At 40.9% G+C, this 14,914-nt stretch overlaps 1 pseudogene; it reads left to right on the plus strand.

Annotated features, from left to right (window-relative positions):
- LOC139155463 (protein mono-ADP-ribosyltransferase PARP14-like) overlaps positions 1 to 14,914 on the plus strand; it is a 75,942-nt pseudogene continuing 61,028 nt past the window's right edge.

Below are 14,914 nucleotides of genomic sequence, written 5' to 3' on the forward strand. Positions count from 1 at the left end.
ATGGCAGAGGGAGTGGGGGCGCCCTCTTTTCCTGTGCTGCTGCAGGGAGCTTGGGGGAACCCCGATCCCCCCAAAAGCGTGAGAAACAAAATTCTCCGCTACTTCCAAAGCCGGAAAAAGTCGGGAGGGGGAGAATGCGAGATCCAGAAGCAAGGCGGGCAGATCTTGATCTGCTTTGTCCAGGAGGAAGGTAAGCGGATACCCCCCCTCAATTCGCGATGCGATTCCTTGGGAATTTTCACCTCTCCCCCTCCATTTCTGCTCTGCTGGTTTTAAAGGCGCCGTGAGCGGGGAGGAGAGGAAGCTGGGGTGCTAGTTTTCCGGATCACGGTGCCGGGTTTGCTGAGTTAAATACTGTTCTTCTGACCACTGTAGTAAGTCAGCACCCACCCTCCTAGAGAATGAAATATTTTGGGAAATATTTTTAAAAAGGCAGGTAAAATAATATTTCCCCTAAAGGAGAAATGTGGAAAAACATTTTTAATGTTTGGGATTGGGCGGCATAGAAGTAGAAAGAAGAGAGAGACATAAGACACGTGCTAAGCAACTACAGTATAACAAAAAACTAAACAAGCAACCCTAAAAGAAAAAAACCCTGAACACTTTAAAAAGAGAGAAATATCCCGTTTCTCTCATGACTACCATACATTTAACATATTTCATTGCATATCTTATGCAGTTATTCTGTATCTTTAAGCATGTTAAAGTTATAGAATAGAATAGAATTATTTATTGCCTAAGTGTGATTGGACACACAAGGAATTTGTCATTGGTGCATATGCTCTCAGTGTACATAAAAGAAAAGATACATTTGTCAAGAATCATGAGGTAAAACATTTAATGATTGTCATAGGGGTCAAAGAAGCAACGAAGAAATGATCAATATTAATAAAAATCTTAAGGATACAAACAACAAGTTACAGTCATAGGTGGGAGGAAATGGGTGATAGGAATGATGAGAAAAAACTAGTAGTAATAGCGCAGACTTAGTAAATAGTTTTACAGTGTTGTGGGAATTTGTTTAGCAGAGTGATGGCATTCTGGGAAAATCTGTTCTTGTGTCTAGTTGTCTTGTTGCGCAATGCTCTAGCAATGTTTTGAGGGTAGGAGTTCTAATAGTGATTGATGGTAAAGTTATTTAATTAAATAATAAGACAAGTTCTCTTCACATTCACACAATAGTCAGTTTTCAGTTTCTTTGTCACCCTTCTTTACTTATCACACACTTATCTACAAATTGTTCTACATATCTATATATTTTAATTGCTACCTCCTCTATACCACTTATTTTATTTTATTCTTCTTATCCAACCATTTATACTGTTTGTCCCAGCTTTTGTGGTAGTCTGTTTCTTCTTTTTCTTTTATTGGCATTGTTAAGGAAGGTAGAAACCAACCCAGTCTCCCTGACCCAAGCAGAAACTGAGGCTGCCAGCTGTTAGAAATGCAGATTTGGTCATGCATTCAGAAAGACTGGGTTAAGACAGGAACTCAGATAAGCAACAGACAAGGTTGACAAAATTAGCTCAGACAAACACCTAGGATTTGCATTTTCACTTTTGCCTTGTAGAGCCAGTCATGACTCCTACATGACTCCATAGGAATCCAAAAGACATTAAAAAACCCCCACCCACTCTCAATTCCATTAGGCCAGCTGTCCAAGAACTGCATAAACCTTGTTGGTTCTGTTCATCAGTAAACCAATATTTCTTTACAATCATCCTCCATTTTATTTGTGGCTTGGAACGGGGCCTGGATTTTTTATCCAACACTATTTAGGGAATTGCTAGAAAAGTTGTAAGAAAAACTAAGTTTTTGGTCCTCGCAGTCTTTTGCACGCTCTCTGCCTCTTCCACATTTCCAATCTTTCCAAAGCAGTTTAAAAACTTTGTATCTTCAGACCCACAAATTTTGGAATCCCGAGAAAAGAGATCTAAACATTAGTACTTTTTTGGGCATTGTACAAATAGTTTTAAAGTCCAGATCTATAAGTACCATCCTGATCAAGTTTAATATTTAACTGGTTGTTTAAAATTTGGAAAATTGTTTAAAGTAATTAAACTAAAATGCTAACCTTAGATTAAAAATGCACCTCTTAATTTGTACTGATGTAGGAAAACTATGGAGAGAAAGGATTGCTGAACTAATCTATATTAAGCATGATGGTAAAAAGGTTGCATTGCTGCCTGTTTGTTTTTGGAAGTAGAAATGTTCTAATGATTCCTGTAATATATTTATTTTTGTGACACAGTAAGGCAAAGAGTTCTCTCCCAGAAGATCCATGAGCTTGACTTGACAGGAAAAGGAACAGTAAAGCTGGAAGTCTCCCTGTATGAAACCAGAGACCCAGATAAAGATAAAGAGACCCATCCTTCCGAGGTGGGTAAAATGAGGACCCAGATTGTGGGGGCAATATGCTGGCTCTATTAAAAAGTGCTACTGCTAACATGTTGTAAGCCGCCCTGGGTAAGGAGAAGGGTGGCATACAAATCAAATAGATAGATAGATAGATAGATAGATAGATAGATAGATAGATAGATAGATAGATAGATAGATAGATAGATAGAGCAAGCACCTAAGAAGGAAATAATTTATTAAAAGATAACAATAACAATACAGTTGGTAGGGACCTTGAAGGTCTTCTAGTCCAGCCCCCTGCCTAGGCAGGAAACTTATACTACTTCAAACAGATGGCCCGGAGATGGACGGTATACAAATCCAATAAATAAATAAATCTTAAAAACTCACAACTTCTGGAGGTAAGCTGTTCCACTGATTAATTGTCAGGAAATTTCTCCTTAGTTCTAAGTTGCTTCTCTCCTTGTTCAGCTTCCACCCATTGCTTCTTGTTCTACCCTCAGGTGTTTTGGAGAATAGGGTGACTCTTTCTTCTTTGTGGCAACCCCTGAGATATTGGAACACTGCTATCATGTCTCCCCAGTCCTTCTTTTCATTAAATTAGCCATGCAACCACTCTTTATATGTTTTAGCCTCCAGTCCCCTAATCATCTTTGTCGCTCTTCTCTGCACTTTTTCTAGAGTCTCAACATCCTTTTGGCAACCAAAACTGAATGCAGTATTCTAAGTGTGGCCTTACCAAGGCCTTATAAAGTGGTATTAACACTTCATGTGATCTTGATTCTATCCCTCTGTTTATACAGCCTAGAACTGTGTTGGCTTTTTGGGCAGCTGCTGCACACTGCTGGCTCATATTTCAATGGTTGTCCACTAGGACTCCAAGGTCCCTCTCACAGTTACTACTGTTGAGCAATGTACCACGTATACGGTACCAGTGCATTTTGTTTTTCTTGCCTAAATGTAGAACCTTACTTTTTTTCATTAATTAAGGTAACATTAATTCTCATACATTTCATACCTTCAAAGAGAGATCCACTGAAGTTCCAGACACCCTATTGGCATGCTAATGTTCTCCTCTGCTTTTTATTTTTAGGCTCCGAGAGAAGAAAGTCAAACAAGTGAGATGGGTAAATCCAACTTTTAAACATAGAGAAAATGTTACTTTGACACCAAGGGGAATTTTGGAGATTTTTAACAGGCCAAGAAGCAGATGATCCACCAGAATTTACAGTTATCTACACTGGATTGGATTGCTTTAAAGGAGAGTCAACAAATTCAGAATTTACTTTGATGACTTGTTGTGGATTGCGTGTAGATGTAGCTTTTTATGTAGCATGGGTAGAATTGAGTTAATATCCCCTACATCAATACTGTATATTATTTATTTTAAACCAAGAGATTGATAATTAAGCTGGAATGCTTGAAAAAGCATTTTAAAATAAAAAATAAATAAATGTAACTTCAGTAACGTGAATAAATTTTAAAGTACTGTGGGTTTTTAATGCTGCCTTTTTAGATACAATTCAGGAGTGCAAACAAATCAGGACCAGTCCATCTGTCCATCCATTACTTGGGGGGAGGGGGGGAATTTTGATGCCCTCAGAGCGGGTCCACAACTTGGAGTCTTCCTAGATCCACAGCTGAGGCTAGAACATCATCTCTCGGCTGTGGCTAGGAGGACTTTTGCACAGGTTTGCCTGATGTGCCAGTTGCAGCCCTATTTGAATAGAAAGTTTCTTCTCATAGTCTCTCACACCCTCATCACCTCGAGGCTTGATTACTGGAATGCACTCCACATGGGGCTATGTTTGAAGAATGTTTGGAGACTTCAACGTATCCAGAGTGGAGCCGCAAAAGCAGTCATGGATGTATCTAGATAAACCCATGTAACTCCAGCACTCTGTAGGCTTCCGATTGGTCTACAAATGCAATTCAAGGTCTTGGTTATTACCTATAAAGCCCTACATGGCTTAGGACCATATTACCTGTAGGACCGTCTTCTGCCTCATACATCCCAGTCGGCCTTCTCCAGGTCCCGTCAGCCAAGGAATGTCCTGTGGCGGGGCCCCAGGGAAGGGCCTTCTCTGTGGCAGCTCTGGTCCTATGAAACCAACCTCCCTGGGGATTTGTATGGCCCCACCCTTATGGCCTTTTGAAAGGCCTTAAAACATGGCTCTGCCAGAAGGCTTGTAGTGATTGAGCGTTACACTCTGCTCTGGGCAGTAGCTATGAATGCATGAAGTATGAATGTTTATTGGGGGTTTTATATTGTATTTTTATAATTGCATTTATCTGTGTTTTTTATTTTTGTAAGCCACCTTGAGTTCACTCGGAGAAGGGCGACCTATAAATTTAATAAAATAAATAAATTTAATTAAGCAATTGTGCCCCCTATTTTTCCCCCCAGAACGGCAATCCTGTGTAGTGGGCTGGGCTGGGAAAGAAGGCCCAAAGTCACCCCATCAACTTTCAAGCCTAAGAGAGAGTTAGGACTCACAATCTTTATTGGCTTCTGGGCCAGCCACTTCGCCACTATGCTAAACTGGCTCCCTGGTATATTTTAAGTAACTTAAAAATATAAATCAATCTTGTGCAGCTCGATTTTCTTTTTATTTTGTCCTTTTTGAAATTAGAAGTACAAGAAGACTGCCAAACAAAAAATATTACACCGACAAGTGAGGTAACTGGGGAAGTTCCTCCACATGCTGAGAAGAATATTCTTGACTATCCTCAAAAGTTTTCACAAGTAGTTCTTGAAAATGTTGAAGAACATATCCACTTGGACACATTAATGCTCCTGGTAGATAACATCAGTGCTCTTTCGGGAGATAGCACCTTCCATATTGAACGCATAAACGAGAAGAAGGCTGCAGTAGTAACCTTTCAGCAAAGCACTGGTAAGATCTCTAAGCTTATTGCTCAGATATTTAATATTTGGAGAATTCTATGGTATACAATATGCTTTCCTACTCAAGTATGTTTCTGATATGTTGAACTGCAGTCCCTGTCATTTATAGTCACCGGGGGGGATCACAAGATTTTGAATCCTACAAATCAGCATTCTGATTCCTATATTGAAATGGCTGAAATAAAGGACATGTCTCCTGAGTGTGGGGAAGTTTTTTTAGGAAAATCACAAAACGTCTTAACTAAAACTTGCTAAAATGCTTATTTCTATAAGAATGTGGCCATGATTAGTTTGGTACTTTCTTTATCTGCTGTTTAACAACTTTGCTTCCTGCTTATCGAACCCAGTAAAGTATAAAAGCATGCTGAAGAATCCCCATCCCAATTGCTTAAAAATAGATAGTGTATTGTGTCATGTCCATAGCAAGAGCAGGGGGCAATATTCAGCAGGAAAAGAGTACCATCCTGATTGGTTAGCAGGGCAGTATAAACCTGCCATTTTGTAAGTTGTTCTCTTTCTGTGGTAATTGTTCTCCCAATAAAGTTGGTTATTGCATTGGCTGTCTGCCTCTCTTGAATACACTACATTGGGGACGAGGATGTTCTTTGATATCGAGGCTCAGTTTTACAATCAGCATTTCTGAAATAGAAGAGAACTGTGGGGTAAATAACAATGTCTACTCAAATTATGTTTCCCCCATTTGACCCTCAGGCCAAGTCATGGGAGGCATACCTCACCTGTTTTGAAAGTTTTTTGATTTCTAATGAATATAAAGACCTATCGGGGGGGATCGCAAGAGGAGCTATTTTCTAAGTTTCTGTGGCTCTGATATGTTGGAGAATGCTCTCTTCCTTTTTGCCCCTCGCTGCATCCATGATATTCCTTGGGAAGAATTCCTTTCCACATTAGAAAATCACTATGCCCCCCCCCCCTTCTAAATGTGCTAAACAGTATGCGTTTTATCACCGGAATAAGGCAGAAGGATAAACAATTAATCAATATGTGACAGCCCTCCGCCGGGCTGCAAAATCCTGTGAATTCCAGAACTTAGATGATTACCTCTTGGACAGGCTTGTTTTTGGAGTCAGAGACACCCGCCTCCGTCGCCGGCTTTTGACAATGTCAAATTTAACGTTTTCGGCAGCACTGAATGAGGCGAGAGCTGTTGAAATGTCTATTCAATCACTGCTGAAATGGATCTACCAGTTGCTACAGTCTCCACCCACAATACAGCAGCCACAGCCGTTTTGCCAGCAGACATAGAGCAAAGTTTGCGGCGTGAGGAAGAAGAAATCAATAGAGTGGCCAATGCAGTAAAGACAAAACAATAGGCAGCATACAGAGACGCCCGTCCTATTGAAGACAGCCTTTCGGCATGCGGGGGTTGTGGTGACGACCACCCCTGGTTGGCATGCGGGTTCCGGAATGCGTATTGCCGCCATTGTGGGAGGTAAGGGCATATCGCCTGGGTTTGCAGATCCCGCAGGAATTCCTCTACCTTTCAACAGCCTTTCCAAAGGGACCAAGCCGCCCCGCAGCAGAGGGGTTGGCAACGAGATGTTTCTGCCTGACGAGATTACTGCAACACTCCGTCATCCACCAGACTTCGCCTGGCCAGCAGGGGGAGCTAGCTTCAAAGATTTCTGTATTCATTCATTTGGGAGGTTCCTAATGCTCCATGGAGATTGACACTGGGTTGTCAGTCTCCCTCGTGTCATGGAGCACCATCAAAAGGCTGTTTCCAAGTTTTATCTAAAAAGCGTTTGGGGCCGTGTCCTCTATTCCTTAAGGACTACCAGGGACAATTGATTCCAACTGTTGGCAAGGGTTATTTCCCGGTACAATACAAACAATTTCAGGGACGTTTGCCGCTGATTATTGTGGATGGCCCAGTTACGAGTCTATTAGGATTAGACTGGTTTTCTGCTCTGGGGTTTACTATCACAGGTATTAATGCTATAAGTGATGACGATATGTGTGCACAATTAGCTAAAGAATTCCCCTCAGTTTTTGACGGTACTTTAGGGAAATACAGGGGCACTCCAGTGTCTTTAGCTCTTGACCCCTTGGTGCCACCAGTCTGCCTGAAGCCACGCCGCGTACCATTGGCCATAAAACACAACGTAGATGCTGAGCTAGATAGACTGCTCAGCCTGGGCATTCTGGAACCGGTGGACCAGGCGAAATGGGAAACCCCTTTGGTCACGGCCATCAAATATGATCGGTCCATGCGTTTGTGCGGGGATTACAAATGCACCGTCAACAGGGCACTTGCCCACAACTCATATCCTGTGCCCATGGTCTCTCATCTTCTACATTCTGTGGAAGGGGGAAAACTATTTGCAAAAATATATTTATCTAGGGTGTACCAGCAGTTGCCCGTTGACTCTGAGACTGCCGATATTCAAACCATTATTACCCATCGGGGAGCTTTTCGCTGTACCCGCTTACAGTTCGGAATTAGCTTTCTCCCGGGCATTTTCCAAGGGCTTATGGAGCGATTGCTATATGGAATTCCAGGAACCTTGCCATACTTTGATGATGTCATTATAGCTGCATCATTCCACCCCAAATTATTAGATAGGGTCAGGGCCATATTGAAGAAATTTAAAGAAGTGGGGTTAAGAATCAAAACGGAAAAATGCATGGTTGCTTCACCTAGTGTAGAATTTTTAGGGTACTTGATAGATGGAAAGGGGATCCATCTAACCCCAACAAAAATCCAGGCAATCACCGAAGCCCCTGCAGCTAGGTCCAGGGCGGAATTACAATCCTTTTTGGGCCTTTTAAACTTTTATGCAATGCTCCTGCCACATAAAGCCTCTATAGTTGAACCACTACACAGGTTACTCGCCAAGGGAGTTGCATCGTGTTGAGGAAAGATTGAGGCAGGCGCTTTTATGGCCATAAAATAATTGCTAGTCTCCCTTGATGTTTTGATATAATATAGCCCAAGTTCACCATTGACCTTAACATGTGATGCATACCCATACAGGGTTGGGGCCTTTTTGGCCCACCGCCTGCCATCAGGAAAGGAGGCGCCTGTCGCTTATTCAAGAACCCTTGGGCGTCCGGAACGTAATTACAGCCAACTGGACAAGGAGGCTCTAGCATTGGTCACTGGGGTTAAGCATTTCCACCATTACCTGTATGTTCGGAAGTTCCAGTTGGTCACGGATCACCAACCCTTATTAGGCCTCCTCGCGGGGGACAGACAAATTCCTGAAATTCTGTCCCCTAGGTTAACCTGCTGGATAATGTTCCTGTCAAACTACTCCTATGAGTTGGTTTATCAACCTGGGCGAGCTATTCCGCATGCAGATGCACTTAGCCGCTGCCACTGCCCATTGCACTGATTGACCCGGGACCTGTATCTACAGTCTTGGCAATCGATAGTTCCCCTTTTAATATATCAGCAGTTACAATAGCCCAAGAAACGTCAAGGGACTCTCTCCTTTCTTTAATAGCATCCTGGATAATGCGGGGATGGCCATCTGAATGTACTGATCCAGCTGCATCCCCTTATTGGGTTCGCCAGAAGGAACTCACAGTAATGCAGGGTTGTATAGTTTGGGGGTCAAGGGTGGTGATTCCAGCCTCTTTGCAAAGGAGGGTTCTAGCAATGATTCATGTCGCCCATCCAGGAATTGTACATATGAAAGCTTTGGCTAGGGGGTACGTTTGGTGGCCAGGGTTGGACAAGGCAATAGAAGTTAAAGTTGCCAATTGCCAGTTATGCCAAGTGATTAGGGCCGCCCCGCCAGCTGAAAGCCCATCACAGTAGGAAAGCCCCAGTGGACCATGGTCACATATACATATCAACCTTGTGGGGCCGGTCTCTGGAAAAATGCTGTTCATAGTGGTCAATGCGTTTTCTAAATGGCTTGAGGTAAGGGTTATGCGTTCAACAACAACCGCTGATATAATCCAAGTTTAATCACCTCTTTTTGCAACCCAAGGATACCCTGATATTGTGGTGTCTGACAATGGGCCTCAATTTGTTTCCGGGAGATTCGAGGCCTACCTGACAGGGTTGGGAATAAGACATGCAAGGACAGCCCCCTGTCACCCTGCCAGTAATGGAATGGCCGAATGAATGGTGCACAGTACAAAGGAAACGTTATGCCTCCCAAGGACAATTCCATCTGTCCGTCCATTACCCTGGGGGGGGGGAACTACTGACCCCCTCAGAGAGGGTGCGCAACTTGGGCGTCCTCCTCGACCCACAGCTGACATTGGAACATCATCTTTCGGCTGTGGCGAGGAGGGCGTTTGCCCAGGTTCGCCTGGTGCACCAGTTGCGGCCCTATTTGGACAGGGAGTCATTGCTCACAGTCACTCATGCCCTTATCACCTTGAGGTTCGATTACTGCAACGCTCTCTACATGGGGCTACCTCTGAAAAGTGTTCGGAAACTTCAGATCGTGCAGAACGCAGCCGCGAGAGCCATCGTGGGGCTTCCCAGATTCGGCCACGTTTCTACAACACTCCGTGGCCTGCATTGGCTGCCGATCAGTTTCCGGTCACAATTCAAAGTGTTGGTCATGACCTTTAAAGCCCTACATGGCATTGGACCAGAATACCTCCGGAACCGCCTACTACAGCACGAATCCCAGCGGCCAATAAGGTCCCACAGAGTTGGCCTTCTCCGGGTCCCGTCGACTAAACAATGTCGTCTGGCGGGCCCCAGGGGAAGAGCCTTCTCTGTGGCAGCCCCGGCCCTCTGGAATCAACTCCCCCCGGAGATTAGAACTGCTCCCACCCTCCTTGTCTTCCGTAAACTACTTAAGACCCATCTATACCGCCAGGCATGGGGGATTTGAGACACCTTTCCCCCAGGCTTATTATAATTTATGTTTGGTATGTATGTGCTGTTTAGTTTTTAAATTGATAGAGTTTTTAGTTTTTTCTTAATATTAGATTTGTGCCTGTACAATATTGTTTTATCGCTTGTTGTGAGCCGCCCCGAGTCTTCGGAGAGGGGCGGCATACAAATCTAATAAATTATTATTATTATTATTATTATTATTATTATTATTATTATTATTATGCAAAATTACACAGGGAACCTTGCAGGAGAGGGTGGACAAGTTACTGTTAGCACAGCACTCTACTCCATGCGTAACAACAATGAAGGCCCCTTCAGAGTTACTAATGGGCCAGAAATTAAGAATTGCACTGGATAGGCTCCATCAGCTATATTCCACCCCCGTGCTAAGCCTTCCAGAACCAACTACATGTAGTTTTAAGATAGGAGACAATGTGTATGCCCAAAACTTTGTAAGTTCCCCTCGATGGATAGCAGGTACTATTGTTAACACCCGGTGGCCCCTCGCATATACTGTACTGTTACCCGACGGTAGAGTGTGGCATCGCCGCATAGATCATTTAAGGGCCAGGGTTTCTGCATCCGTGAAAACAGAGAAACCTAGCCATGAGTCTAGTTCCGTTGATAACGAATCCAAGGTTGACCCCGCAGGCCTGCTACCAGGATTTTATCAACCACAATTTCTGAATAGCCCGCCGGAAAGTAGTTACCCAAGCAACGAGGCCGGAATTACAGGGTTGCCAGTGCCTTGCGGAGAGGCCTCACCTGGTGGAAATGGACTTAAAGAGGGAGGGGTCCCGACTGGCTCTGCTGTTGGTTGTGATGGGTCGCCCCGCCGTTCGGGGCATGACCGCCAGAGACCAACGTATTTAGAAGACTACGTATGCGCCCCGTATGATAAATGGGTGTCATGTCCCTAGCAACAGCAGGGGGCTATATTCGCCACGAAAAGTGTATGATCCTGATTGGATAGCAGGGCAGTATAAATAACCTGCAATTTTTTAAGTTGTTCTCTTTCTGTGGTAATTGTTCTCACAATAAAGTTGGTTATTGCATTGGCTGTCTGCCTCTCTTGAATACACTACATATTGCAGTTTGAATTATGATCACATGTAAAAGTTAATTTATTTTAGCTTGAGAAAAATTAGTGTACTTAACTAAATTTCCTGTAGTCTTTTTCATTTTATTACTATATTCATTTAACTTAAATGAAAGCCATAATTTGTGCCTTAAAAAAGAAAAAGAAAAGATGACATCTTTTTGAACCACAAAGATTAAAGATAAATAAGGCAATGGGTCCAGATGGCATCCACCCCAGAGTTCTTAAAGAACTCAGATTTGTCATTGCTACCCCCCTGACTGATTTCTTCCTGAGGATTGGAGAATGGCCAGTGTTGTGCCTATCCACAAGAAGGGCAGTAGAGAAGAAGCTGGTAACTACAGGCCAGTTAGCTTGACATCAGTTATAGTTAAAATGATGGAGACTCTACTCAAAAAGAGGATAAATCAGCACCTAAAAAACAATAACTTATTGGACCCAAATCAGCATGGTTTTACTGAAGGCAAATCATGTCAGACTAATCTCATCGATTTCTTTGACTAGGTCATAAAGGTGTTGGATGAAGGTGGTGTGGTGGATATTGCCTATCTGGACTTCAGCAAAGCCTTTGATATGGTTCCACATAAAGAGCTGATAGATAAATTAGTGAAGATTGGACTTAATCCCTGGATAGTTCAGTGGATTTGCAGCTGGCTGAAGCGTAAACATCAGAGAGTTATTGTTAATGGCAAGTATTCTGAGCTGAGACAGGTTACAAGCGGTGTGCCACAAGGGTCTGTTCGGGGTCCTATTCTTTTTAATATGTTTGTGAGTGACATAGGGGAAGGTTTGGTAGGGAAGGTTTGCCTATTTGCCGATGACTCTAAAGTGTGCAATAGGATTGATATTCCTGGAGGTGTCTGTAATATAGTAAGTGATTTAACCTTACTAGATAAATGGTCAAATCAATGGAAACTGCAGTTTAATGTTTCCAAATGTAAAATAATGCACTTGGGGAAAAGGAATCCTCAATCTAAGTATTGTATTGGCAGTTCTGTGTTAGCACAAACTTCAGAAGAGAAGGATTTAGGGGTAGTGATTTCTGACAGTCTCAAAATGGGTGAGCAGTGTGGTTGGGCGGTAGGAAAAGCAAGTAGGATGCTTGGCTGCATAACTAGAGGTATAATAAGCAGGAAGAGGGAGATTGTGATCCCGCTATATAGAGCGCTGGTGAGACCACATTTGGAATATTGTGTTCAGTTCTGGAGACCTCACCTACAAAAAGTGACAAAATTGAACGGGTCCAAAGATGGGCTACAAGAATGGTGGAAGGTCTTAAGCATAAAATGTATCAGGAAAGACTTAATGAACTCAATCTGTATAGTCTGGAGGACAGAAGGAAAAGCGGGGACATGATCGAAACATTTAAATATGTTAAAAGGTTAAATAAGGTTCAGAAGGGAAGTGTTTTTAATAGGAAAGTGAACACAAGAAAAAGGGGACACAATCTGAAGTTAGTTGGGGGAAAGATCAAAAGCAACATGAGAAAATATTATTTTACTGAAAGAGTAGTAGATCTTTGGAACAAACTTCCAGCAGACGTGGTTGGTAAATCCACTGTAACTGAATTTAAACATGCCTGGGATAAACATATATCCATCCTAAGATAAAATACAGGAAATAGTATAAGGGCAGACTAGATGGATCATGAGGTCTTTTTCTGCCATCAGTCTTCTATGTTTCTATGTTTCTAATTTGAATAAAGATTGGAGTTTCTGTAAATGCTGCATGTATGAATGTTTTAATAAATACTTTCTTGAATATTTATGTATGTATTTATTATTTGATTTGATTTCTATATTTTTAAAAACTACATGTTGCACTAATAAAAGAGATTATGCCACCAAAAAAAAACACGGTGAAGAAGTTGTTCAAGTTTTCTTTCTAACCTTATGGGCGGACCCATCTTTGTCTAGATCTGAATAACATGTGACTCAGAGAGAGTTGGACTCTGCCTATTTGTCTGTGCTGGACCAGACCTAGTGCTCCTGTTTAACAGGAGCACCATCACCCTTAGATCTGTGTCGTTTAATATTTTTGTCTTTGTTCTTCTCAGATCTGTGTCCCTGAACTTTTTTGTCTTTTTTTTTTTCAATTTTTTTATTATTTTTCATAAAAACAAATACATACAAACAATAAACATAAAGTGGGGGTGTGTTTCCCCCGCTTCTTATGAAAGTATACATTCAAATATAGAAAAAGAATACATAATTAAATATATGTTAACTATTATAAAAAAAAAAAAAGTTAATAAGTTTGAGTTAAAGTTTTGCAAATCTTAATATGGGTGTTAGGTAGGGTTAGTGTAACATAATTACCAAAAAAAAAAATACCTTTAATATAATCCTAATTGCTATAGTAAAATAGTATCAAACCTTCAATCCGAACAATAAAACTAAATTCAACTATTATGCTTCGAAAATCTTGGTATGTTGCTTATACTTATACATACACTACTATATCATAATCATCAAAAAGTCCTTTTAAACTAATATTAATATTATTATCACCTAGGTAAAAACTAATACAAAAAAAAAACAACAACTAAAGATATATCTTATTTTTTCTTATCTATCCATTTATAAACATTGTTCCATGTTTCATAAAATTTAGTATCCTCTTGATTGTTTAATCTTCTTGTCATCATATCCATTTCGGCGCAATCTAATATCTTAGCTATAACCTCTTCTTCCTTGGGGATTTCCTCTCCTTTCCAGTTTTGCGCATATATTATTCTAGCCGCAGTTAATATGTGTATAATTAAATAAAAAATTTCTTTCTTATAGGTCTGGTTTGTGACACCTAATAAGTAAAATTTCGGGGTATTATCTATATCTTGCTTTATTATTTCTTTTAATATTTTTTCAATCATCTTCCAATATATTTTTGCTTTGCCACATGTCCACCATTGATGATAATAAGTTCCTATATCCTTCTTACATTTCCAGCATATTGGGGATGTTTTGGGAAACATTTTTGCTATCCTATTTGGTGGGAGATGCCATCTATAGAACATTTTGATTTGGTTTTCTTTTAGGGAAACTGATTTAGTCATTTTCCAATTGTTAATCCACACTTTCTCCCATGTGTCTATATCTATTTCCTTACCAATATTTCTACACCATCTTATCATAGTATCTTTTAAAGTCAACTCTATATTTTTATGAGCGATAAGTAATTTATATATTTTCCCTATCATTTTTGTTGAATTAGTGGTAATTAAAGTAGTTAAAGGATTCTTACTTTTATTAAAAATGTAAAGAGTTTTATCCTTCTGATATCTAGATCGGATCTGGGCGTAGTGCCACCAATCTATTATTATCCCTTCTTCTTGTAGTTCAATTCTAGATTTAAGCTTCATCTGATCATTTAATAGTTCTTTATATCTATAAGTTATTTTCTTGTCCTTTATAGACTTTGGATGCGTTATTGCTTCTAAAGGAGCTAACCAATCTGGGATGCTTAAGAAATGATTCTTCTTTATGTCTTTCCATACTTCTAATAAGTATTTCCTTAATGTATGCCTTTTAAAATATGAATGGTTTTTGTCCTTATCATACCATAGAAATGCATGCCATCCAAGCATTAAATCATGTCCTTCTAGGTCAAGTGTTCTTTTATTATCTAAGATTATCCAATCTCTAAGCCATGTTAATGCAGCGGCCTGATAATATAGTTTCCAATTTGGAAGGCCAAATCCTCCTCTTTCTTTAATATCTTC

The sequence above is a fragment of the Erythrolamprus reginae genome, chromosome 1, assembly GCF_031021105.1.
Source record: "Erythrolamprus reginae isolate rEryReg1 chromosome 1, rEryReg1.hap1, whole genome shotgun sequence".
Lineage (NCBI taxonomy): Eukaryota > Metazoa > Chordata > Lepidosauria > Squamata > Dipsadidae > Erythrolamprus > Erythrolamprus reginae.